Below are 26,889 nucleotides of genomic sequence, written 5' to 3'. Positions count from 1 at the left end.
TGAATATTAAAGGCAACCAACTTGTGTTCAGCTTTTCTCTGATTGGCCACGACCCCCCGCCCCCTTTTGCCACGAACGCGGCAGGCAAGCGGCAGCGGTCCCAAATGAAATCCATCAGTGGAGGAAGCATTTTGAATATCTTAACATGTATTTACGCCCATACAATTTTTAATAATAAACACTGTTAGGACTATCTGACTCTTAATAATAAACACTGTTAGGACTATCTGACTCTTACTAATAAACACTGTTAGGACTATAAACACTGTTAGGACTATCTGACTCTTAATAATAAACACTGTTGGACTATCTCGATTCACGCGTCACTACTGTAACTAGAAACTCTGGGTGTCACTGTACATCAGTGTGGAACTGTAAGCTGTAACGTTACGCATTATTTCGCGTTTTTAACGTCATAAACCAACTACCAGATTCACTTGTCACTGTACATCCGTGGAGGCTGCTGAAGCGCCAGCGGGGCGATGCGGTGGTTTGTCCCCGGCTTCCGTGCGCCGCCGCCGGCTTGACTCGGTCCAGATCCAGCAGCAGCGGCCGTGCTCCGTTGTAGAAGCCCTTCAATGACAGAGCTCTCATATTTTGCGAATGCATAAACTATATCTTAAATTATGGCTATGTGTCTAATATGGCTGTCGCTTATCAATGACTTCGCGACAGCCATATTAGACACATAGCCATAATTTAAGATATAGTTTATGCATTCGCAAATATGAGAGCTCTGTCATTGAAGTGGGTGGTGGCAGCGTTACTAACAGCGTTCACCCTGATGTAAAGTAGCGATTTTTATTGTTTTGTCATGACAAACCAATTACATAATCCCAACATATGTGTAAAGAAACAACATATTCCAGTTAACGGTATATTTTTTTAATGATTCATTACGGTATAAATTAGTTTAACTGGAGCTGCATATTGCTGGCTCTCATATTTGCGAATACAATAGCGTTCACCCTGATGGAAGACGGCCAATCAGAGAAACGCTGAACGAAAGGCTGAACACAAGTTGGTTTCCTTTAATATTCACAGGGCCCCATTATATGATTTTTTACAGTAAGAGAGATAATCTGTAAGTCAATATGTGTAATTTACTGTACAGTAACTGTATATTGAAATTACAGTAATTGTGAAATTGATATTGTTGTCTGTTACAGTATATTTCATAAATACTAAAGGTGTGGGTGAATTATTTTTGTAATTATCTTTACTGTACATTAGAACTGAACGAGCACCACCAAGTGGAGGACGTGGCCGGCTTCTGTGCAGCAGGAGAGGGCACTTGTAGACATGGCGGTCAGATGTGACGTCGATGAAATTCTTTGGCAAAATGCCGAGGAGAGGCAAGGTGCTGCTTGAGCACCATGAAGTTGTATTCTTTTCTTATTTTCTTTCTTAGAATTTTTTTTTACTGTCAAATACAGAGCTTTACTGTATGTATTTTTCTTTACTGTAACAATTAAACTTTTTTATCCTAATAATAATAAAAAAAAAAAAAACACAAAAACAATTAAACTTTAAATAATCAAATAATCTTTCATAAAAACACAAGCACTATACTGCAGTCTAACAAGTATTCTGTGTTTGACCGCATTACTGTATTTGATAATGGCCGTTGTAACTGAGGGGTACAATTCCCTGACTGTATTGATAAGTAACTACTGGCCACACAGTACATGATATAGATATCATATCACAATTATGCCACATCAATGTGGAACGCCCTGCCTAAAGCTGTAAAGGAATGTGAATCACTACCCACCTTCAAAAACACTCTCAAAAAACACCTACGTGAGACTGCAATTCGAAACTGGCCCCTACAAATGTCCTAACCTAGTTGTACAGTAAATGACCAAGTAAGGCTTTGTCAATATTCCAATGTACAGTGTAAAATGTGTGTGTGTCCCCTACCCAACCCCCCCCCCCCCCACCTCCAATGTACAGCCCTCACCCAACCCACCCAACCCCACCCCACCAACCTCCTCCAATGTACAGTTTCTACGCCAAATGTATATACACTCCTTTTCTGGACACTTTTGTATCACAAACAGTACTGTATTTGCAAATCTGATATGTCATAAATGTATAGATGTAGCAGTACTGTCTATCTGTATGTCATGTATGTCATATATGTTATGATGAATTGAAAATGGGGGACCCTGGTGGAAACAAGACGAAAGTCTTTCTCTGGTCTGCATCCCCTTAACAATTGTATGTATTGAGATGTACTGTACTGTACCCATTCTGCAATCTGTTAATAAACTTTTCAATCAATCAATCAATATGATGAACACTTTCCCACCTGATGAAACCAAGTCCACACAAATGTATCCGTCGAATCTTTAATATATAGCAAAGGGTATATACAACGTTCACGTAATGACATTTATGATTTGAATGCACTTGTAAGGCAAATGAGTATTCGTAGGCAAATCAACATTGAATGTCCAATCTCTGGTTACGCAGGAAGCAAGTATACAACCTGGTTCTTTAGGGAACTATAGCGATGGTACTTAATGATTATAGCTGGATACACTAAAGGGGGTCCCGCTGGTTGTAAGTCAGTAGGGGGGGGGGGGGGGTTAGGAGAGCCGCTGGCGATATCCCATCTGGCCAACGATTTCTTGGGAGAATTCAGAGTGCTGAACACGGTGCCCACAGAACCTTGGTCCACAGATGAATACAGTTGGGCCCTCTTGTAGACGGTAGCTGCCGGTCCACAACGAAGAGACGTGAGGCGACCTCACTCGGGTTAGAGCGCCGTCTCACCTGGACTCCTCTCGGGGGTAGTTCCAACACTTACCAGTGTTGGCTGTTATCCATGGCATAATCAAAGCACCCAAAGCAAGTAGATAATCCAAGCCGTGTAGGGCTCGCCGTCGTCCGGGTAAGGTAATCCAATGTGCAGGTCCACTCGTCCTTGCCCAGAACTCCTCGGATGAAAGCACCACACGTGGTCTGCCCAGCCTGGTTAAGACTCTAGATAACGCGAGGAAAACGATGGGGGTACTGCTCACTTTATAACTCTAACCGAACGATGCACCATACATAATAGACTATTATTAACTTAATAGAAATACGTCCCACTCGACGGTATAGTGCCAAACTATGACAATTCAACTATTAATCCACACGATGTCTCAATGCCATTCTGAGGCCAAGTTGACCATACTGCACCACACGTGTATCGTGGGTGAGGCTTAACGTCTTGCCACTAGGTTGGAGGGTAAAGAACTAAGGGCTAAGGGAAGTTCTACTTTACTTGCGCCATATATATATGCGCTGTGAACAAATAGTACCATTCGTATTTCGGCAGACGTATTCCTACGCGGAACCGGGGCTAGTAACGACATGTTCGTCGGCACTAGGGATGCCCCCCGGACCCCGGTTTTAAACGGGAACCGGTACTATATTAGAAAATACCGGAGTATTTATAAGCTCCGACGTCCTCGGTACTGCTATCGATACTCTAGAGAAATTATTATTATTATTATTATTATTATTATTATTATTTAAAAGTTGCGAACGATCTCTCCTCTCTCTGTCTCTGCACGAGAAGCAGCGAGTCATTATTACACACACTCCTCGCGAGTCGCGCTACACATACATACGGGTACTCCTTAATGAAAGCGCTGTCAATAGTATGCAGCTGCAGCACGTCAGACAGCAGCGCTTACAAGCCCCGCACATACAAGCCCCGCACACCTGATGTGCTGCAGCTGGAAGCATCTCAGCGCTGTCTCCGTGCCGACGCGCGCCAATAGTATCCAGCTGCAGCACGACAGCCCAGCGCTTACAAGCCCCGCACATACAAGCCCCGCACATAGCAACCCCTCGCTTCCATTGGCTGATTTTGGTGACGTGATTTTGGGTCACGTTGCACGTTGCACTGCGGGATTGATTGATTGATTGATTGAAAACTTTATTAACAGATTGCCGTATGATTTGGGTCACGTTGCACTGCGGGATTGATTGATTGATTGATTGATTGATTGATTGATTCATTGATTCATTGATTGATTGATTGATTGATTGAAAACTTTATTAACAGATTGCCGAATGGGTACACGTGACCACAGGCCCTGATTGATTGATTGAAAACTTTATTAACAGATTGTAGAATGGGTACACGTGACCTGACCGATTGATTGATTGATTGATTGATTGATTGATTGATTGATTGAAAACTTTATTAACAGATTGCAGAATGGGTACAGTGACCGATTGATTGATTGATTGATTGATTGATTGATTGATTTATTGATTTATTGATTGATTGATTGAAAACGTTATTAACAGATTGCAGAATGCAGTACAGCTCAATACACACAATTGTTAAGGGGATGCAGACCATGCAGTACTGTTACATTTGTGACATACAGTAAATATATACAAGGGGGAGGGAACTGTACATTTATGATGAATTGAAAATGGGGGACCCTGATGTAAACAAGACGGAAGTCTTTCTCTGGTCTGCATCCCCTTAACAATTGTATGTATTGAGCCGTACTGTATTGTACCCATTCTGCAATCTGTTAAATAAAGTTTTCATTCATTCATTCATTCACATCAGGGTCCCCCATTTTCAATTCATCATATGACATACATGACATACAGATAGACAGAACTGCTACATCTATACATTTATGACATACCAGATCTACAAATACAGTACTGTTTGTGATACAAAAAGGGTCTAAAAAAGAGAGTATACATTTGAGGGGGAAGACACTGTACATTGGAGGAGGTTGGGTAGGTGGGATGGGGAAACTGTACATTTGAGGATGAATGAATGAAAACTTTATTTAACAGATTGCAGAATGGGTACAATACAGTACGGCTCAATACATACAATTGTTAAGGGGATGCAGACCTGAGAAAGACGTTTGTCTTGTTTCCATCAGGGTCCCCCATTTTCAGATGCAGACCTGAGAAAGACGTTTGTCTTGTTTCCATCAGGGTCCCCCATTTTCAATTCATATAGACATTTATGACATACACAACATACATGACATTTATGGCATAGGGACATATAGGTATTTAGTACTGATACATTTGTGACATAACGGTATTCAAATATACAGTACTGTTACCCCTAGATCCTGACAGAGTGGGGGGGCATGTGGTAAACATGTTTATCTTTTAATTTAGTTTTGAATGACCAATTGAAGCTCTGACATACCTGCGGTGCAGCAAGGGGCGAGGGCGAGGGATCCAGATGCGGACGGCCGTGTTACTATTGTCTCAAAGACAAGACAAGACAAGACAAGAGTTTTAATTGTCACGGCATACAGGTATACAATGAAATGCGGCTGGTCTTGCCCGCGACGATGTGCAATACAGTGGTACAACATATAATAGAATCCAATAAAATACAGTGGTACAACATATTAATAGAATCCAATAAAACAGTGCAATAAACAGGTACGTAGCGTCTTGTACTCTGTGTGGCACTGCCACTCGGGACAATAATACGGTCCGGTCGTGGAGTCACTCCACAAGTCTCCAATACAGTGCTTGCAGAACCGATGGTCGCACTTCAATGTGATCGGGTCGCGATATGAAGACTTACACAAAGGACACGCCGCTGCAGGGGTGTTGAAAGATGCGCCCATTTTGTTTATAAACTTTATTATATCTGTTAGTGTTCTTCTTCACTTAGTTAATGTTTTGGTTGCACAAATCACGTGACCCACCCAAATCAGCCAATGGAAGCGAGGGGTATCTACGCGCAGGGGACCTCAGCCATTGGGTGGGACCCAAATTACGTCACCAAAATCAGCCAATGGAAGCGAGGGGTTGCTATGTGCGGTGCTTGTATGTGCGGGGCTTGTAAGCGCTGGGCTGTCGTGCTGCAGCTGGAAGCATCTCACGCGCGCTGCACACAGACACAGACAGCTCTGCATGGACTGAGTCGTGATGGCGGATAGAGCGAAGCGTTCACAAGTGCAACAAAACATTTGCCAGTAAGGGTGGCAATACGAGCAATCTATCAAAACATTTGTTTGCAAAACACTATATTAGTGTGCAGAAATGCGCCGTATTCGACTGCCTTGCGCGCAGTGGTCCATCTGCATCCACGTCCACTGCAGCCGGTAAGCCAAGATACGGAGTTTCCTAGGCTAATAACGAATTATTACAAATAGGCTAATAAACAAAATAATTGTTTAGCTACAAATACTACAATCTAAAAACTTTTTATAGATCGTCAAGCTGAGGTCAGCCACCAATGTGTCCCAGCCCAGTGAGCCCACCACACATCCTCCATCTACCTCCACCACCCAAAGTCCTTTCTCCCTAGCAGCTAGAGGAAAGATGACAGAGGATAGGGTGAACGAGTGTCACAGGGCTGTGACAAAGTTTGTTGTCAAAGGCCTGCACCCGTTCTCTACAGTGGAGTCCAAGGACTTTAGGTAACAACTAATCATTCAGTGTATATCGTTTTTTTTGTATACATAGTTGTCTAACTTGTCTGTTGTTGTTATAAGTTATTATTGAAGCAGCTATTCCCACCACTCCACACACATTTACAATAATTCAATCATTTCTAATCTTTACTGTAGGGAGATGACCAATGCTCTCAACTGCAAATATAAAAATCATAAAAAAATTATCAAAAAGAACCGATAAGAGTATCGATAAAGTACCGAACCGTTAAGCAGTATCGATAGGAGTAGTAGTATCGATAAAATCCTAACGATACCCATCCCTAGTCGGCACGATTGAACTTGAACCAAGGGGCTTGGCTGCTGGCGCCAAGTTCTTGTCCAATGAGAGAATGAAACTATTATGGGCTGTTAGTAGACCAAAGGGATATTCAGTGTATATGTACAAGGAATATACAAGGGATATCAAACGATATACAAATACTATTAAATATATATCCATAAATAAATATATATATTCGGTTTAATCTGATCCTTCACAACAGCCGCCCCCTAATTAGTCCCACCTAATTAGCTAAGCAGAGACAGATTGACCGCACTGTCTACCACTCAAGGTCCGCTGTAAGGGTCAGTCAACTCACAAAGTCATGGGGTCATGGTCATCATCGATAGTGTCTGGGAGTCTGGGCAGTTCTATTAGCCTCGCCACGGGTCGTGTGTAAGTTCGCCCTTGGACGAGCACCTCAGCTGCTCGGACCTTGCCATCGGCACCGGTGATCACTTTGCTTACGCGGCCAGCCGGCCACATAGCTCTGGGTAGTGACTGGTCGATAATCATGACGACTGTTCCTTCTGTCAAATTGTCTCTCTCTTTTACCCACTTCTGGCGGGTCTGTAGAGACGGTAGGTAGTGGAGTAGAAAGCTGTTCCAAAACTTGTCAGCTAGTACTTGACTGTACCTCCACATTCTTCGGCCGTTCGCTTCTTCAGGCCTGTACATTGTCTGGGGTAGCGCGGGGTCCAGCCGCCCCATCAAGAGTGTGTTGGGGGTGACTGGGTCGACATCTGCTATATCACTGGAGACGTAGCCGAGGGGCTTGGAGTTCAATACTCCCTCGATCTCCGTGAGGACTGTCATTAGGACTTCTTCCGCCACAGTCTGGGCCCCAAGCACGGCGTACAGGGCTGTCTTTATAGAACGTACTTCTCGTTCCCAGGTTCCACCGAAGTGGGGTGCGTTCGGGGGATTAAACTGGAAGTCAATCTGGGATGGAGCGAGGTGGGTCTTAAGTTCTGGGCCCATAGCTTGGAAGCTCTCTCTCAGCTCTCTTTCTCCGCCTTTGAAGTTTGTCCCGTGATCAGACAACAATGTAGACGGTTTTCCTTTCCGTGATGTGAATCTTCGGAAGGCCATAAGGAATGAGTCTGTGCTCATGGTTGGAAGGAGTTCGATATGTATCGCTCTGGTGGTCATGCATTTGAATACAATACCCCACCGCTTCTCGGTTCCTCTTCCTTTCTTTATATACAACGGGCCAAAACAGTCCATGCCTGTGGAGTGGAATGGCTTGTCGCCGAGTCGGAGGCGACAGGGAGGTAGGTCAGCCATCCGGGGTATGCTGGGCTGCGCGCGCCACTTTCGGCAGTCTAGACAGGTTCGCTGGAAGCGTCGCACTGCTTCTCTCCCTTGAAGTATCCAATAGCGACGTCTGATCTCCGCGAAGACTCTCTCTGCTCCTGCGTGGTGCACATCCTCGTCGTATTTCTTTATGATCAGCTCTGTGACCTTGTGTCGGCTGTTCAAGACTATCGGGTACTTAACGTCATCCGGTAGATCGGGGGCTCTCCGCAGACGACCACCCACTCTGATGAGATTATGGGCGTCGCTCTCGGGTGCCAGGTGGAGCAATCTGCTGTCTGATGGGACGGGCTTTCCTCCCTGTAGACAGTCTAGCTCATCGGGGAACGAGTCTCTCTGGGCTCGTTGTAGTAGAAGAAGTTCTGCTTCTTCGTAGTCAGCTGCTGAAATGTCGGCAGTGGGCTGAATCTCTGGGTGGTGCCACAGAAATGTCTTTAGTTGCGCACTCTGTAGGGTGAGGCAGTCATCCATGTTGGGGTCTGTGGAGGCGACTGTGCTCAGTCCACAGAACATAGGTTTCTTGTTCTCAGCCTCCTCTTTACTCGCCTCCCGTGGGGTGGGCGTAGGCCACTCTCCTTCCGGGAGCTTGAGGAACTCTGGTCCGTCACTGTAGATGTTGTGACGGGTGAGGTCATCTAGGGACATTCCCCGGGTGATGACGTCAGCTGGGTTGTGTTTGGTGTCCACATACCGCCAGCTCGCTGCTTCTGTTAACTCTTGAATCTCGGTGACTCTGACTCCCACGAAGACCTTGTATCTGCATGAATCAGACTTGATCCATGTGAGTACTGTCGTGGAATCTGACCACAAGATTGTTCTGTGCACCGGAATGGTGAGTTCACGTTGGATTAACGTGGCTAGATGCGCTCCTGCTAGGGCTGCGCAGAGCTCTAGACGCGGGATAGATTGTTGCTTTCGTGGGGCTATTCTTGAGCGAGCCAGGATGAAAGCGGTGTGTATCTCTCCTCCCTTCTCTTGGGCACGCAAGTAGGCCACCGATCCATAGGCTACTTCGGAGGCGTCGCTGAAGACGTGTAGATCCATCTTGCATGTCTCTGGCCTCACTGTGGGTGGGAAGTAGCTGCGGCGTATATTGACGCCTGGGAGTGAGCGGAGCTCCGTCTCCCACTCTCTCCATGTGGAGGCAAGGTGTGCGGGTATTGGGTCGTCCCAGCCCTGGTCCTTGTCCCATAGTGCTCGTACAATCATCTTTGCCCTGGTGGTGTAAGGTAGAATACATCCCAACGGGTCATATTGTCTGGCGAGTGTTCTGTACACACTCCGTCTGGTGGTCGGTATCGCCGTCGACCTTCCCTGCTCCGTGGTCAGGGGTTTGTGTCTATAGTGGAGCGAGTCTGTTTTGAAGCGCCAGACTAGTCCTAGTGTCATTTCTTGGGCTTCTCCTGGGATTGTCGCCATCCAGGTCTCGCTGCTGGCAGCCTTGTCCGCGGGGGAGAGGCTGCGCAATACGTGCGGGTCGCTGCTGGCCCACTGCCTGAGATCAAAGCCGCCTTTGATCAGGGAGGCGCGTAGCTTGAGTAGGAGAGCCTCGGCTTCTTCTTGAGTCGAAACGCTTTGTAAACAGTTGTCCACGTAGAAACTGTTCTTCACACTGTGTCGGACCTCTTCATCTGCTGCTGGGTCCTCTGCGACGTGTTTCTGCAGTGCAAATGTAGCACAGCACGGGCTGCATGTGGTTCCGAAGGGGAGGACTTCCCACTGGTAGATGGCTGGGTGCTCATCTCCGGTCCTCTCTCTCCATAGGAACCGCAGTAGGGGCTTATCCTCCTCCACTAGTCTCACCTGCAGGAACATCCCTTTGATATCCCCGCTGATAGCCACCTTGTCCTGGCGGAAGCGTAGTAGCACGCCTAGTAGAGAGGGGCCGAGTGTGGGGCCGGGCAAGAGCTCTTTATTCAGATTCTGGGATCCGATCTGGTAGCTGCAGTTAAACACAATGCGATCCTTGCCGTTGTGGTGGACCTTGTGGTGCGGCACGTACCATGATTCGGTCGTCTGATCGGCCTCTTTAATGTCAATCTTCATTACGTGTCTCGCTGTGATTAGCTTCTCAATCTCAGCGCGGTACACACTCTCTTGAGCGGGGTCTTTGGCTAGGCGCCGCTCTGTGTTCAATAGATACCGCTCCGTAGCTTCTTTCATGGCGTGAAAGGTGGGCATTCCCTCTCGCCTCAGGAGTGGAGTTGCGTATCTCATCACTCCGCCGACTGTGACTCTCTTTGTCCCTTGCTCGAGGAGGTTTATGGCGTAAATGTCTTCTTTAGAACGAATGTCTTTCTTTTCGTTCTTAAAGGGCATTGTCTCTAGTGTCCATAGCCTCTCGACATGCTGCAGGAGAGTGGTGTCTTCCTCTGTCACTCTGGAGTGGAGGCAGCTAGTGGCTGCTGTTCGTTTGAGAGATTTAGCGAGGGGGCCTTGTAGTGTCCATCCTAGGCGGGTCTCGACTGCTGCAGGACAGCCTCTGGGTCCTGTATGGACCCGGTCTATCGGGACTATGAGGTCTGCATGGTCGGAGCCTATCAGCAGGGTCGGGGTGGCGCCGTCTATGAGCGGGATAGGTAGTTGACGCAGGTGCACATATTTATCCATCAGTTTGGCGATGGGGTAGGTGTACTGTGATAGTCCTATTTCTTGGCTGGTGAAAGCATTTGTAATCCTATACCGTCGCTCTGGCTGCCCGCTTGCTGCGATAGTGAAGGAGACATTCTTGCCTTTTATCGTCTTTAAATCTCTTCTTATTGTCCGAATCGTCATTTGGTTCTCGCTCCCCCGCAGTCCCAGCTGGGCCGCGGCGGACGCGAGCAGAAGGGTCTTCTCTGACCCGTCATCAAGGACGGCGTAAGTGTCCATGACTTTATCTTGGTAGCTCAATGTTACACGGACTACCTTTAAGAGCACTTGGGCGCCGCTGCTGCTGGCGGGGTCAATGTACATGACACTTGCCTTGGTGCTGCTCGATGGTGCAGGTGCAGGCTTTCTTCTGTTACTGTCGTGTAGGACATCTAGGTGGGCTCCGTCACACCGACTGCACCTCTTCTTTAGGCGGCACTCGGCTGCCATGTGACTGCGCGCACATCGGTAACAGCGCCTGTTGGACTTTATCCATTGACTCACTTCTTCTGCATTCATCTTTGTGAACAGGTCACATTGTGACAGCCAGTGTTCCTTCTCGCAGTACGGGCACACCATCTTCCACTTCTCTTTTCTTGAGGGGGTACTGTGGTTCTTACTGCTCGGTACTGATTCTAATTGGTGCATGACAGTCACCGATCTTCTTCCATCGTTTATTCTCCTGGGTCCCTCTCTGGAGCTTGGTGTGCTCCGCACGAACGTATCCAGTCGTAAGCTGCTGACTTCTCTCGCCAGGAAGTCGGCTAGATCAAGGAGGGATGGTTCGGGACCGTTAGGATCACGGTGGTCTCTCTGCCGCCTAAAGCGCTCTTGTCTGGCGGGTGGCAGCTTTTCTAAAATCCTCTGGACGTTAGAGTTGGCGTATAGCTCGTGCATACCCTTTTCTCGTTGCGCTCCCAGCATCCCTACCAGGGACTGCACTTTTATAGACAGGTCGTCTAATGAGCGATTATCTGTTGCTGGGGGTAGGCGGTCAATATGCCTTATCTCTTGGATTACGTAATCCCATATACGTCCATATCTCTGGTCCAGCGCTGCTAGAGCCGCGGTGTATGGGGTCGTAGAGGTGGCATAGGCTAGCGCTATATTGTGCGCTCGGGGTACTTTCAGGTGCTTCAGTAATATTGCATACTTGTGACGTTCATCAACGACATCCACCATCATTGTCTCTAAGCACATTCGGAGCTCCGTGTACTGTGCCCGATTCTCATGGGTGAAGTCTGGGATGGTCGGTGTGGCAATGTATGACGCCGTGGATGGCTGATACATCGGCGAGCGTTGGGGGAGAGGCCTCCTAGGCGAGTCTCCTCTTGCGCCTCTCTGTGGGCTGGTACCGGCAGGGTACCATGGCCCGCTGGTCCAGGTGCTATTCCTCGGGGCTGGTCGTGCGTCGTGCTCACCCGTGAATAGAGTCGGGGGTCTGTAGCGCAGCGCCGCGGGGGTATAGCCTGGGCTGTACTGGACCTCCTGGTCCGGTGGAGTACTGTGCTGTCGTCGGGCTTGGTTCTCCTCCTCTCCCTCTTCTTCTTCTATCAGGTCCTCTAGATCCTGTAGTCGTTTATTTAGCTTCTCCGCAGTGTATGCTGCTCCTTCCTTGTAGCTGGGTCTCGCTTGGACCGGTCGGGGAAGGGGGTCTGCGGGGGGTATAGGCTTGGTCTGTTGGTCAAGTTCAGGGTCGCTTGCTCGGTTAGGAGACGCTGCCCTTGACTGTTGTCTCGACGAGTTCCTTGAACCCCTGGCGGAGGGAGAGGGTGTTGCCTTGAGGATCAGCTGCTCCATTAGTTGCGCTTGTAGCTTGTCGCGCTCGGCTTGTAGTCTGTCGCGCTCGGTTTCGCGCTGGATGAGAGCGAGGTCGCGCTCTGCTTCTCTTTGGGCACCGGCAGCGGCACGCTGGGTGTCTGCTCGGTCTCTTGCCATATTCTCTTCCGTCTGAAGGCGTCTCATCTCCAGGCGTATGCGCTCTTCTTCGCTCCGTTGCTGTGTCTGGAGTCGATCGCGTTCACCCTGAAGTCGATCGCGTTCACCCTGGAGTCGATCGCGTTCGGTAGAGGCTGTCAGGCTGACGAGGAACGCCTGTGATAGCATCCTCTCCGCTTCGCTGGGGGAAGACGGTTGTAGAGGTGAGCCGCTCCTGGCGGTACTCGTTGGGGAGTCCTGGAGCTCTATTTCCTCGGCGCTCTCCTCCTCTTCTTCCGTGCAGAGTTCTCTCTCTGTAGGGTTGTCTTCCTCCCGGGGCTGGTCGGGGACTACTTCTTCGGTATTGGCGGGGGGTAAAGGCATGTCAGCTCCCTCCTGGTCCCCACCGTGAGCTTGGTCAGTTACATTAGAACCCACTAGGGCCTCTGTGGTCGGGGTAACCTGGTCGTTAAGGTCAGACATAATTTTACTTTCTACTTTTACCGCGTTTACCGTTTGTAGAAGGCTAGGTAGTTGACTGACAGCGTAATCCTCTAAGTACGGAGGTGGCTGTCGTCTGCGCCGCGGGCGTTCTACGTTAGGAGGACCGTTTCGTGGAGTGTTCATCATAGGCCATTTCAATATTAATAACACTATATTAATATTACACTAGTTACCCTCCAGCTCGAAGGACCAATTGTAACTGAGGGGTACAATTCCCTGACTGTATTGATAAGTATGGTATCATTAAACCACTACCGCTTTATGTACTTTAACTACTGGCCACACAGTACATGATATAGATATGATGAACACTTTCCCACCTGATGAAACCAAGTCCACACAAATGTATCCGTCGAATCTTTAATATATAGCAAAGGGTATATACAACGTTCACGTAATGACATTTATGATTTGAATGCACTTGTAAGGCAAATGAGTATTCGTAGGCAAATCAACATTGAATGTCCAATCTCTGGTTACGCAGGAAGCAAGTATACAACCTGGTTCTTTAGGGAACTATAGCGATGGTACTTAATGATTATAGCTGGATACACTAAAGGGGGTCCCGCTGGTTGTAAGTCAGTAGGGGGGGGGGGTTAGGAGAGCCGCTGGCGATATCCCATCTGGCCAACGATTTCTTGGGAGAATTCAGAGTGCTGAACACGGTGCCCACAGAACCTTGGTCCACAGATGAATACAGTTGGGCCCTCTTGTAGACGGTAGCTGCCGGTCCACAACGAAGAGACGTGAGGCGACCTCACTCGGGTTAGAGCGCCGTCTCACCTGGACTCCTCTCGGGGGTAGTTCCAACACTTACCAGTGTTGGCTGTTATCCATGGCATAATCAAAGCACCCAAAGCAAGTAGATAATCCAAGCCGTGTAGGGCTCGCCGTCGTCCGGGTAAGGTAATCCAATGTGCAGGTCCACTCGTCCTTGCCCAGAACTCCTCGGATGAAAGCACCACACGTGGTCTGCCCAGCCTGGTTAAGACTCTAGATAACGCGAGGAAAACGATGGGGGTACTGCTCACTTTATAACTCTAACCAAACGATGCACCATACATAATAGACTATTATTAACTTAATAGAAATACGTCCCACTCGACGGTATAGTGCCAAACTATGACAATTCAACTATTAATCCACACGATGTCTCAATGCCATTCTGAGGCCAAGTTGACCATACTGCACCACACGTGTATCGTGGGTGAGGCTTAACGTCTTGCCACTAGGTTGGAGGGTAAAGAACTAAGGGCTAAGGGAAGTTCTACTTTACTTGCGCCATATATATATGCGCTGTGAACAAATAGTACCATTCGTATTTCGGCAGACGTATTCCTACGCGGAACCGGGGCTAGTAACGACATGTTCGTCGGCACGATTGAACTTGAACCAAGGGGCTTGGCTGCTGGCGCCAAGTTCTTGTCCAATGAGAGAATGAAACTATTATGGGCTGTTAGTAGACCAAAGGGATATTCAGTGTATATGTACAAGGAATATACAAGGGATATCAAACGATATACAAATACTATTAAATATATATCCATAAATAAATATATATATTCGGTTTAATCTGATCCTTCACAACAGCCGTTGTATTTGAAAATGCACCAATAAGTAAACTTCAACGATGCACATATCCACTGTTGCTCCTTTCTTCAGGTTTATATTTTATGTAGTGGTGAAGAGATTATCAATTGTATTGCAATGCTACTCACCTGGGCAAGGTTGTTGAAGGTAATGAGACATTAGTATAAACACCTCTTGAATTGATTTAGTGATCTGCCTGTGTAGCAATAAGCAATTGAACATTGATGTAGTATTAGGTGGCTGTATTCTGAGACTGGAGCATATGATTTAGAGTTTGGCACTTTGTAGTAACAGTTTTGCACTTTATATGTAAGCATAGCATTTAGTATCTCAGAGTATGAATTTTGAAAGTCAGTTTGGCTATTTGCATTTTGAGTTTTGCACATTGAAACTCTGATGTGCAAAATGCGTCAAAGCAGTCGTAAAAAACTGTAAATGAGTAATAGTGAGGTACAATGCAGAAATTAGATGGGGTACAAAACTTAGGGTAGGGTGCAAATGAGGTATGGATGTAGTGCAAATCTCTTTAATAATAGATAAATATAAAGTGTGTAAAGTGTGTTAAAGTGTCTAAAGTGAGTAAAGTGAGTGGTAAAGTGAGTGTTTGTTTAAAGTGAGTGTGTACATGTGGATGTGTGTGCAGTGAGTGTGTCACAATCACGGCGAGAGCCTCCATCGCTCTGCCTGCTTCCACGCCCTTATATGGGCAGCTTCCGAGGCCATCTTCCGCACGCTGTGATCTGGCAACAATCAGCCCAGCTGAGAGTCGTCAGCTCATCACCGGCCCGGATATCAACCCTGCGGATCCTGCTCCTGATCGTCGCAGTGTTAAACTGTCTACCCTAGGTACGAGGACGTACCCAGCTTGCCTGTTCTGTCTGTATTGCCTGCCATGTCCTAACCTCTGTTCTCCCTGTGCCCAGGACCACCACTCTCGGCCGACGCTGTCTCCTGACGTACCACCCGCCCGGACGTTCCTGAGAAACTCAAGCAAGAGTCACTACTCGTCCAATGTCGCACATTCTTGTATATGCTCTATTGCCTTGTCTGCTCGGAACCCAAAGGAATTAAAACCTACCTAAAACGCTCCATTCTCTCTCTCCCTGTGTTCTGCTATTGGGCTCCACCACCGCTGCCCTAACAGAACACTGAGACCAACATGACGAGTCCAGCAACACAGGACGCCGGAGAGTGGAGAGAGGTCCGGACCATCATCAACGGACATGCCGGGTTGGTAAACCAACACACACGCTCACTTGCTGAGACCACTGCCCAACTTCGCGCTCTGACTATCAGCGGTGCTGAGTGAGACAAACGATGTAACCGGTTTGATGAATACATTGCAGCCCAGCCAACCCAAACAGTCGCACCCCCATACAGAGAGCCCCAGGTCCCCGCACCAGACCGCTACGACGGAGACGTCTCAAAGTGTCGCGCCTTTATTTTTCAATGTACGCTAGTATTCGGACAACAGCCATACACCTACCAAAGTGATAAATCTAAAATTGCTTACCTGTCGGGTCTGCTCAAGGGTCCTGCGTTAGCATGAGCAACAGCTCTCCATTTCAGTCAGTCCCCCCTCTGCAATTAATTTTCCGCATACGTCGCCGACATGCAAAAAGTCTTCGACCACCCTCCCTGTGGCTCGAATAGCTCTGCTGGCTTGTTCACCATCTGCCAGGCCCACCGCAGCGTTAGCAAATACTCCATTGAATTCCGTATCCTAGCAGCGGGGTCCGGGTGGAATGACATTCCGTTAAAAGAGGCATTCCGTCAAGGCCTCAGCGACGTCCTTAAAGACGAAATGGCGTCCAAAGAAAAACCGAACTCCCTGGACAAGCTAATTGAGTTAGCCAGAGAACTAGACATGCGTCTTCGTGAGCGCCGCCGTGAAAGGACGAGCGGCACCTGCTCCTCGTTATCCAAGTCATCTCCCTCTTCTCCCCCCAGGCGCACTGCTCACGCCGAGCACTACTCCCCTGAGCCAATGGAACTTGACCGGTCCCACCTTCACCCCAACGAACACCTCCACAGGCTCAGGACTGGGGCATGTATTTATTGCGGCCAGCTCTGTCACTTCCGCGATTCGTGTCCGCTTCGCCCAAACGGCGACGCTCGACAGTTATGCTGGGTGCATGTTCGAGCCTCAATTATGTTCCCAGCTCCGGTCCCAATATGCAATTCAGTGCCACCCTGTGTTGGAACGGCCAGTCACTTCCCCTGTCTGCACATGGTCGATTCGGGCGCGGACGAAAACCTCATTGACGCCGGCGTCGTATCCCGCTTTCACATTGCTACAGACGCGCTGCCTATTCCCCATGATGCCCATGGCCTAAATGGGAGGCTGCTCTCACGGATAACTCATCACACCAAGCCACTCCGCCTGTTGCTCTCGGGAAATCACAACGAGGTTATTCGCTTTCACGTCACTAGTTCCCCCCATAACCCTATTGTACTCGGCATGCCCTGGTTGAAATTACACAACCCAGTGATAAACTGGCCTACTGGCTAGGTCGTTAGCTGGAGCGCCCACTGCCACGCCACCTGCCTGCAGTCTGCTCGGCCACCACTGGAGGTAGCTGATTCTCGCGTTTCCAATGAACCCATTGACCTTTCCACTATCCCTCCAATATATCATGATCTAGAGGCTGTTTTTAGCAAACAGCATGCTCTCTCCCTGCCACCCCATCGTCTGTATGACTGTGCCATTGACCTGCTTCCAGGAGCCCCGCTCCCCGCTAGTCACTTGTTCAACCTCTCGCGCCCGGAGAGGGAGTCCATGGAGAAATATGTCCACGAATCCCTGGCCTCAGGCATTATCACCCCTTCCTCCTCTCCTGTCAGCGCTGGGTTCTTTTTCGTTTCTAAGAAGGATGGTTCCCTTCGCCCCTGTATATTGACTACCGTGGCCTCAACAACATCACAGTCAAGAACAAGTACCCTCTACCGTTGATTAACTCTGCTTTTGAACCCCTGCAAGGTGCCACCATTTTTACAAAGCTGGACCTCAGGAATGCCTATCACCTCATCCGTATCCGGGAGGGGGACGAATGGAAGACGGCCTTTAAGACGCCGCTCTGTCACTTTGAGTACAAGGTAATGCCCTTTGGGTTGACCAACGCCCCTGCTGTCTTCCAGGCCCTTGTAAATGACATTCTCCGTGATGTCCTGAACCGCTCTGTTTTTGTGTATTTGGATGACATTCTGATTTTTTCCCGCTCTATGGAAAAGCACGTCCAGCATGTCCGCCAGGTCCTTCAACACCTGCTGGAGAACAAGTTGTTCGTCAAGGCAGAGAAGTGCGAGTTCCACGTCTCCTCCATCGGGTTCCTCGGCTACATAATAGAGGGCGGCCAGATCCGGGCGGACCCTGAGAAGATCAAGGCGGTGCTGGACTGGCCCAGGCCCACCAACGTCAAGCAGCTCCAATGCTTCCTGGGGTTTTCGAACTTCTATCGACGTTTGATCAGGGACTACAGCCGGGTCGCCGCACCCCTCACCCAACTCACTTCACCCTCCGTGCCCTTCGTCTGGTCCGATAAGGTGGACTCCGCCTTCTCCAAGCTGCGTAGGCGCTTCACCTCCGTGCCCATCCTCGTCCAGCCGGACACTTCCCGCCAGTTTGTGGTGGAGGTGGACGCCTCCAGTACCGGGGTGGGGGCGGTCCTCTCCCAGCGCTCCGCTCTCAACCAGAAACTACACCCATGCGCCTTCTTCTCTCGCCGCCTGACCCCGGCCGAGGTCAACTACGATATTGGGAACTTGGAGCTCCTGGCGGTCAAGCTGACCTTGGAAAAATGGAGACACTGGCTGGAGGGTTCCGAGATCCCCTTCCTTGTCTGGACGGACCATAAGAACCTCGCCTACATCCAGACGGCCAAGCACCTGAACTCCCGCCAGGCCCGTTGGGCGCTGTTCTTCGGTCGGTTCAACTTCACCTTGACCTACAGGCCTGGTTCCAAGAACGCTAAGCCAGACGTTCTCTCCCGGCAGTTTGTCCCCGAAGGGGTTCTCTCTCACCCAGACACCATCCTCCCCATCTCCTGTTTTGTGGCTTCCGCCACCTGGGAGATCCAGTCCGTCGTCAGAGAGGCCCAGCTCACCCAGCCTCCACTGTTTCCTACTCAGGAAGAAGAGATCTCAGTCCCCTCGGTGCAAGCGCACCTTCGCCGCTGTAGGAGGATATGGAAGGACACCAGGGCCGCGCTGCTCCCCTCCGCTGACCGGAATCGCCGCTTTGCCGACCGCCACCGGACCCCGGCTCCGGACTATCAACCAGGTCAGATGGTTTGGCTCTCGTCCCGAGACCTTCCTCTAAAGTCAGTTTCCCGGAAGCTCACCCCCCGTTTCGTTGGTCCCTATGAGATTTTGTCTATTATCAACCCCTCAGTCATCAGGCTCAAGCTTCCTTCCCATATGCGCGTTCACCCCTCTTTTCATGTCTCACAGTTGAAGCCGGTGGCCTCCAGTTCTCTGTCCCCTCCAGCTCCGGAACCTCCTCCTCCGCTGATCATTGATGACCACCCCGCTTACATCGTCCGGCGGCTGCTGGACGTGCGCGGCCGCGGTTTCCAATACTTAGTGGACTGGGAGGGCTACGGTCCGGAGGAGCACAGTTGGATCTCCCGCCAGCTGATCCTGGACCCTGCCCTCATCCGGGACTTCCATCGGGCCAATCCGGACAAGCCTGGAGGGTTGCCAGGAGGCGCCCGTAGAGGGGGGGTCCTGTCACAATCATGGCGAGAGCCTCCATCTCTCCGCCTGCTTCCACACCCTTATATGGGCAGCTTCCGACGCCATCTTCCCCACGCTGTGATCTGGCAACAATCAGCCCAGCTGAGAGTCGGATATCAACCCTGCGGATCCTGCTCCTGATTGTCTCTCTGTTATTCCATCTAACCTAGGTATGAGGACGTACCCAGCTTGCCTGCTCTGTCTGTATTGCCTGCCATGTCCCAACCTCTGTTCTCCCTGTGCCCAGGACCACCACTCTCGGCCGACGCTGTCTCCTGACGTACCACCCGCCCGGACGTTCCTGAGAAACTCAAGCAAGAGTCACTACTCGTCCAATGTCGCACATTCTTGTATATTCTCTATTGCCTTGTCTGCTCGGAACCCAAAAGAATTAAAACCTACCTAAAACGCTCCATTCTCTCTCTCCCTGTGTTCTGCTATTGGGCTCCGCCACCGCTGCCCTAACAGAGTGTAGATGGCGCCATCTTGTGTAGATGATGGGTTGTTACATAGTGTCATTGAGCATCCATGATGGCCTGGGGATAGAAGCTCCCCTCTGTCCCATCCTAAGGTAACACACCTAAGAATACCTTCACACACACACACATACACTCTGTCCCATCCTAAGTTAACACACCTAAGAATACCTTCACACACACACACACACACACACGCACTAGATGACGCCGACTGGGGAATGTTCAGGAGGAGTAACAGTGACGTCAGCGATTTCACAGACGCTGTAGTGTCATTCATAACAACACTGGCTGATAGTATCGTCCCCACAAAGAAGGCGAGGGTGTTCCCAAACCAGAAACCATGGGTGGACAGTACCATCAGAGCAGCCCTGAACTCTCGCACCACTGCTTATAACCGGGGCAGAGAGTCAGGAAACATGGAAGAGTACAAGACAACAGTCTACACTCTGCGCAAGGCTGTCAAACTTGCTAAGAGGACGTATGCCAACAAGATGGAGGCACAAATGGCACAGAATGACACAAGAGGCTTATGGCAGGGACTGAGGGCTATAACTGACTACAAAGTCAGCGCCCCCTCAATGGGGAGCGACGACGCCTCCCTTGCGGACCAGCTCAACACCTTCTATGCGCGGTTTGGTGCAAACAGTGGCACTGCTAGCCCAACGGCTAGTGACGACACTGGTGCGCCGGCTGTTGTGGAGGGGGGGGGGCATCCGCGGGGGGGGGGGACGCTCTCTCATTGACGGTACACAGTGTGAGAAGAGCATTTATGCAGGTGAACACCAGGAAGGCTGCTGGCCCAGATGGTATAACAGGACGCATACTTAAGTCCTGTGCCAACCAGCTTGCCCCGGTGTTCACCGCCATATTTAATCAATCCCTGGCGGAGTCGGTGGTCCCTGCCTGCTTCAAGATGTCTACCATCATCCCTGTACCGAAGAAACCCTCCCCAACATGTCCAAATGACTACAGACCGGTGGCACTCACCTCTGTGGTCATGAAATGTTTTGAGAGGCTGGTCAAGGACCACATTTGTGCCTCCCTCCCCAGTGATATGGACCCTATGCAATTTGCATACAGGACAAACAGGTCCACTGACGACGCGGTCTCCCAGGTACTGCACAGCACCCTCTCCCACCTTGACCGTCAGAAGGGGGGCTATGTGAGACTGTTGTTCATTGACTACAGCTCAGCGTTCAACACCATAGTCCCCACCAGACTGGTGGACAAGCTGATCGAGCTGGGTCTGAGCTCCGCCCTGAGCGCCTGGGTACTGGACTTTCTGAGTGAAAGACCCCAGGCGGTCAGGGTGGGGGGTCAGACCTCCAACACCATCACCCTGAGCATCGGGTCCCCCCAGGGCTGTGTTCTAAGCCCCCTGCTGTACTCACTCTACACACACGACTGTGTGGCCAAGTTCAGCTCCAACTCCATAGTGAAGTTCGCAGACGACACGGTGGTGGTGGGGCTGATCTCGGACAACGACGAGAAGGCCTACCGGGAGGAGGTTGAGGTACTGGAACGCTGGTGCCAGGACAACAGCCTGCTCCTGAACATTGGTAAAACCAAGGAGCTGATCGTGGATTATAGGAGAGGACAGCAGGAGACACACACACCACTGATGATTAACGGGGCTACCGTGGACAGGGTGAGCAGCTTTAAGTACCTGGGGGTCCACATCTCAGAGGATCTGACATGGTCAACACACATAGACACAGTAGTAAAGAAGGCGAAACAGCGCCTCTACCACCTGAGACAGTTAAGGAAGTTCAGAGTATCGGGGAAGATACTCCAGTCCTTCTACTCAGGAGCTGTAGAGAGCATCTTGACTGGAAACATCACTGCCTGGTATGGAAACAGCACGGCACAAGACAAGAAGGCCCTACAGAGAGTGGTGCGCTCAGCCGAGCGTACCACGGGTATTGCACTACCTCCCCTGCAGGTTCTATACAACAAGAGGTGCAAATCCAGAGCCTGCAGGATAATGAAAGACCCTCACCACCCCAATAACAGCCTGTTCCAGCTGCTGATCTCCCGCCAGCTGATCCTGGACCCTGCCCTCATCCGGGACTTCCATCGGGCCAATCCGGACAAGCCTGGAGGGTTGCCAGGAGGCGCCCGTAGAGGGGGGGTCCTGTCACAATCATGGCGAGAGCCTCCATCTCTCCGCCTGCTTCCACACCCTTATATGGGCAGCTTCCGACGCCATCTTCCCCACGCTGTGATCTGGCAACAATCAGCCCAGCTGAGAGTCGGATATCAACCCTGCGGATCCTGCTCCTGATTGTCTCTCTGTTATTCCATCTAACCTAGGTATGAGGACGTACCCAGCTTGCCTGCTCTGTCTGTATTGCCTGCCATGTCCCAACCTCTGTTCTCCCTGTGCCCAGGACCACCACTCTCGGCCGACGCTGTCTCCTGACGTACCACCCGCCCGGACGTTCCTGAGAAACTCAAGCAAGAGTCACTACTCGTCCAATGTCGCACATTCTTGTATATTCTCTATTGTCTGCTCGGAACCCAAAGGAATTAAAACCTACCTAAAACGCTCCATTCTCTCTCTCCCTGTGTTCTGCTATTGGGCTCCGCCACCGCTGCCCTAACAGAGTGTAGATGGCGCCATCTTGTGTAGATGATGGGTTGTTACAAAGTGTCATTGAGCATCCATGATGGCCTGGGGATAGAAGCTCCCCTCTGTCCCATCCTAAGGTAACACACCTAAGAATACCTTCACACACACACACATACACTCTGTCCCATCCTAAGTTAACACACCTAAGAATACCTTCACACACACACACACACACACACGCACTAGATGACGCCGACTGGGGAATGTTCAGGAGGAGTAACAGTGACGTCAGCGATTTCACAGACGCTGTAGTGTCATTCATAACAACACTGGCTGATAGTATCGTCCCCACAAAGAAGGCGAGGGTGTTCCCAAACCAGAAACCATGGGTGGACAGTACCATCAGAGCAGCCCTGAACTCTCGCACCACTGCTTATAACCGGGGCAGAGAGTCAGGAAACATGGAAGAGTACAAGACAACAGTCTACACTCTGCGCAAGGCTGTCAAACTTGCTAAGAGGACGTATGCCAACAAGATGGAGGCACAAATGGCACAGAATGACACAAGAGGCTTATGGCAGGGACTGAGGGCTATAACTGACTACAAAGTCAGCGCCCCCTCAATGGGGAGCGACGACGCCTCCCTTGCGGACCAGCTCAACACCTTCTATGCGCGGTTTGGTGCAAACAGTGGCACTGCTAGCCCAACGGCTAGTGACGTCACTGGTGCGCCGGCTGTTGTGGAGGGGGGGGGCATCCGCGGGGGGGGGGGGACGCTCTCTCATTGACGGTACACAGTGTGAGAAGAGCATTTATGCAGGTGAACACCAGGAAGGCTGCTGGCCCAGATGGTATAACAGGACGCATACTTAAGTCCTGTGCCAACCAGCTTGCCCCGGTGTTCACCGCCATATTTAATCAATCCCTGGCGGAGTCGGTGGTCCCTGCCTGCTTCAAGATGTCTACCATCATCCCTGTACCGAAGAAACCCTCCCCAACATGTCCAAATGACTACAGACCGGTGGCACTCACCTCTGTGGTCATGAAATGTTTTGAGAGGCTGGTCAAGGACCACATTTGTGCCTCCCTCCCCAGTGATATGGACCCTATGCAATTTGCATACAGGACAAACAGGTCCACTGACGACGCGGTCTCCCAGGTACTGCACAGCACACTCTCCCACCTTGACCGTCAGAAGGGGGGCTATGTGAGACTGTTGTTCATTGACTACAGCTCAGCGTTCAACACCATAGTCCCCACCAGACTGGTGGACAAGCTGATCGAGCTGGGTCTGAGCTCTGCCCTGAGCGCCTGGGTACTGGACTTTCTGAGTGAAAGACCCCAGGCGGTCAGGGTGGGGGGTCAGACCTCCAACACCATCACCCTGAGCATCGGGTCCCCCCAGGGCTGTGTTCTAAGCCCCCTGCTGTACTCACTCTACACACACGACTGTGTGGCCAAGTTCAGCTCCAACTCCATAGTGAAGTTCGCAGACGACACGGTGGTGGTGGGGCTGATCTCGGACAACGACGAGAAGGCCTACCGGGAGGAGGTTGAGGTACTGGAACGCTGGTGCCAGGACAACAGCCTGCTCCTGAACATTGGTAAAACCAAGGAGCTGATCGTGGATTATAGGAGAGGACAGCAGGAGACACACACACCACTGATGATTAACGGGGCTACCGTGGACAGGGTGAGCAGCTTTAAGTACCTGGGGGTCCACATCTCAGAGGATCTGACATGGTCAACACACATAGACACAGTAGTAAAGAAGGCGAAACAGCGCCTCTACCACCTGAGACAGTTAAGGAGGTTCAGAGTATCGGGGAAGATACTCCAGTCCTTCTACTCAGGAGCTGTAGAGAGCATCTTGACTGGAAACATCACTGCCTGGTATGGAAACAGCACGGCACAAGACAAGAAGGCCCTACAGAGAGTGGTGCGCTCAGCCGAGCGTACCACGGGTATTGCACTACCTCCCCTGCAGGTTCTATACAACAAGAGGTGCAAATCCAGAGCCTGCAGGATAATGAAAGACCCTCACCACCCCAATAACAGCCTGTTCCAGCTGCTGAGGTCAGGCAGACGCCTGCGAACCCCAGCTACTAGGACAGAGAGGCTTAGGCTCAGCTTCTTCCCCCAGGCCATCAGAGTCCTGAACAATGAACATTGAGTACCACTGTAACACTTTAGCATGAGCGGGCACACACTCAGGCCGCACGCACCCTCACTTATTGCCAAAAGGAAAGGCCACTTTAATTTAGTATTAGCAACAGTAACAGTGTATTGCACTACTATTACTACTACTGTTAACTGTTAACTGTTACCCGTTATTGCACAAATTTATTGTTACCTGCTACCTGTTATTGCACAATTTTATTGCACACATTTTTTGTATTGGATTCTATTATATGTTGTACCAATTGCACATCGTTGCGGGCAAGACCACCCGCATTTCATTGTATATCCGTATGCCGTGACAAATAAAACGTTAGGTTATGACTATAACCAAGTTCTGTCAATTAGGGGTGATGCTTGGCATCACTACTGCACTCCCTCGCGTACGCGCACGCGCACTGAATAAATTCCACAAATGTACCTTTAATACCAGTATTAGTCTGACCACACCCCTCATCAGCTTACCTTCATAAGCAGGTGTGTGGTCACCTGCTCTCCTCCTTCCCAAGCTTTCACCACAAGGTGAGGTCAAGGGCTGCAGCGGCCGTCTGATGCCAAGCGTCACCCCTAATTGACAGAACTTGGTTATAGTCATAACCTAATGTTCTGTTTCATTAGGGGCTCTGCTTGGCATCACTACTGCACAAGGGGAGGCCAAGCGGAGCCGCTGGCTGACAAATACACCCCGCTGACAGCCCCCCAAAACCATCAGAACAGGGAGGGCCGAGCCCCCCCGACCCCCCCTAATGGAGGGTATCCCCCCTATTAGGGGCTTCACGGGAAGGCGACGGACCCGACCGTGCGAAGAGGCACTCAAGCAACTCAACGCACAGGGTGAGCAGACCGTGGCTTGACCCCACGACTACACACACGCACAACCCGCATGCCACCCGGGAACGAACGGAGGAACAACCTCGTTACTGCCCCCAGAATCACAGGGTCAAGGGCAAACCCAACCCCGTGGCAAGGCCGTAGCAGCGGAGCGCGAAGGAAGACCCAGACCCACCAAAAGGACTGGACTCCCTGGAATGGGGGCCCGGAGAAGTCCATGATGCCAGCATCAAGACCCCACCAGGTGGGCACGTAGTGCCCCGCCCCCCACATCGCCAGCGTATTCGGACAAAGGCCCCTCAGTTACTGCACCTGGTATTCCCAGGCGGTATCCCAACCAAGTACTAACCAGGCCAGAACCTGCTTAGCATCCGAGATCGGACGAGATCGGGCGTGTTCAGGTCGGTACGGCCGTAAGCCGAGCGGGCCCTGTCCCCCCAATAGTACACCGCCTGGCACACCGACCCTGCAGAACAGGCAGTCAGCATGGCCGTAAGCACACAAAAAAAGGTTAACCAACGGAAGCAGGCAGCGCACCGGGGAAAAACCAGGCAACAGGCTGTTAACCCTAGCCTGGAGACTGCGGACGAGACAGGCGCCAGAGGGGACAGCTGAACACAGCTGCCCCGGCGGAAGGGGCGCATGCTGGCGTCGTTGCATGACCAAGCCTCCATTTAAAAACCCCCACCCAGAGGGGTTGAGGCAGAGAAGGCTGACATGATTGGCAGACGTCATGAACGTGCAGGGGCACCCTCAACCGGGTAACCCGGGAGTTGACACTGCTCCAACACACCAGGGAATCAACCACCTTGGTGTTACCCAAAGCGGTGGTTGTTCCTATAACCCCTCAAGAAAAAACTCCAAAACACACCTGCGGGTATACACCGGCTATACCGCAGTACAAGTGTCTCAGTTTCCAAAAAAGGGTTAACCCAGGCCTACGGGTCGACGAACATTACCTCGGACCGGGCCTGGCGATACGGGAAGCACAGGGTCACTAGAGGAGGTCAAAGACCACCCCCAACAGGCCCCTCTTCGCCATGCGTGAGAGAGGAGCAAAAAATAATGGAGAACCAGCCCCTAAGCACACCGTACTTGGTATTCCCAGGCGGTCTCCCAACCAAGTACTAACCAGGACCAACCTGTGTAGCGGCCGAGATCCGACGAGATGTACAGGTTGTACAGGTTGGCATGGCCGTAAGCCATTACGACAGTGCTCAGTAAAAACGTACCCAACCAGGGTCTCCATAGCGCTTAACCCTGTGACACCCGGACCGACCTGGCATTTTTCCCCCTGAAAAAAGCCCAAGTCCCTCAGGGTACCAGAACAGCAGATCTGCATCCCCGGCGGACAACGGGTTCAACTGATCCGGTCCAGCGTGACCAGAACCAGTCCCGTGCCCTAACCACGCCGAC

The sequence above is a fragment of the Notolepis coatsorum genome, assembly GCF_963971535.1.
Source record: "Notolepis coatsorum genome assembly, chromosome: 1".
In the NCBI taxonomy this organism is placed as follows: Eukaryota; Metazoa; Chordata; class Actinopteri; order Aulopiformes; family Paralepididae; genus Notolepis; species Notolepis coatsorum.
This window is presented reverse-complemented; position numbering follows the sequence as displayed.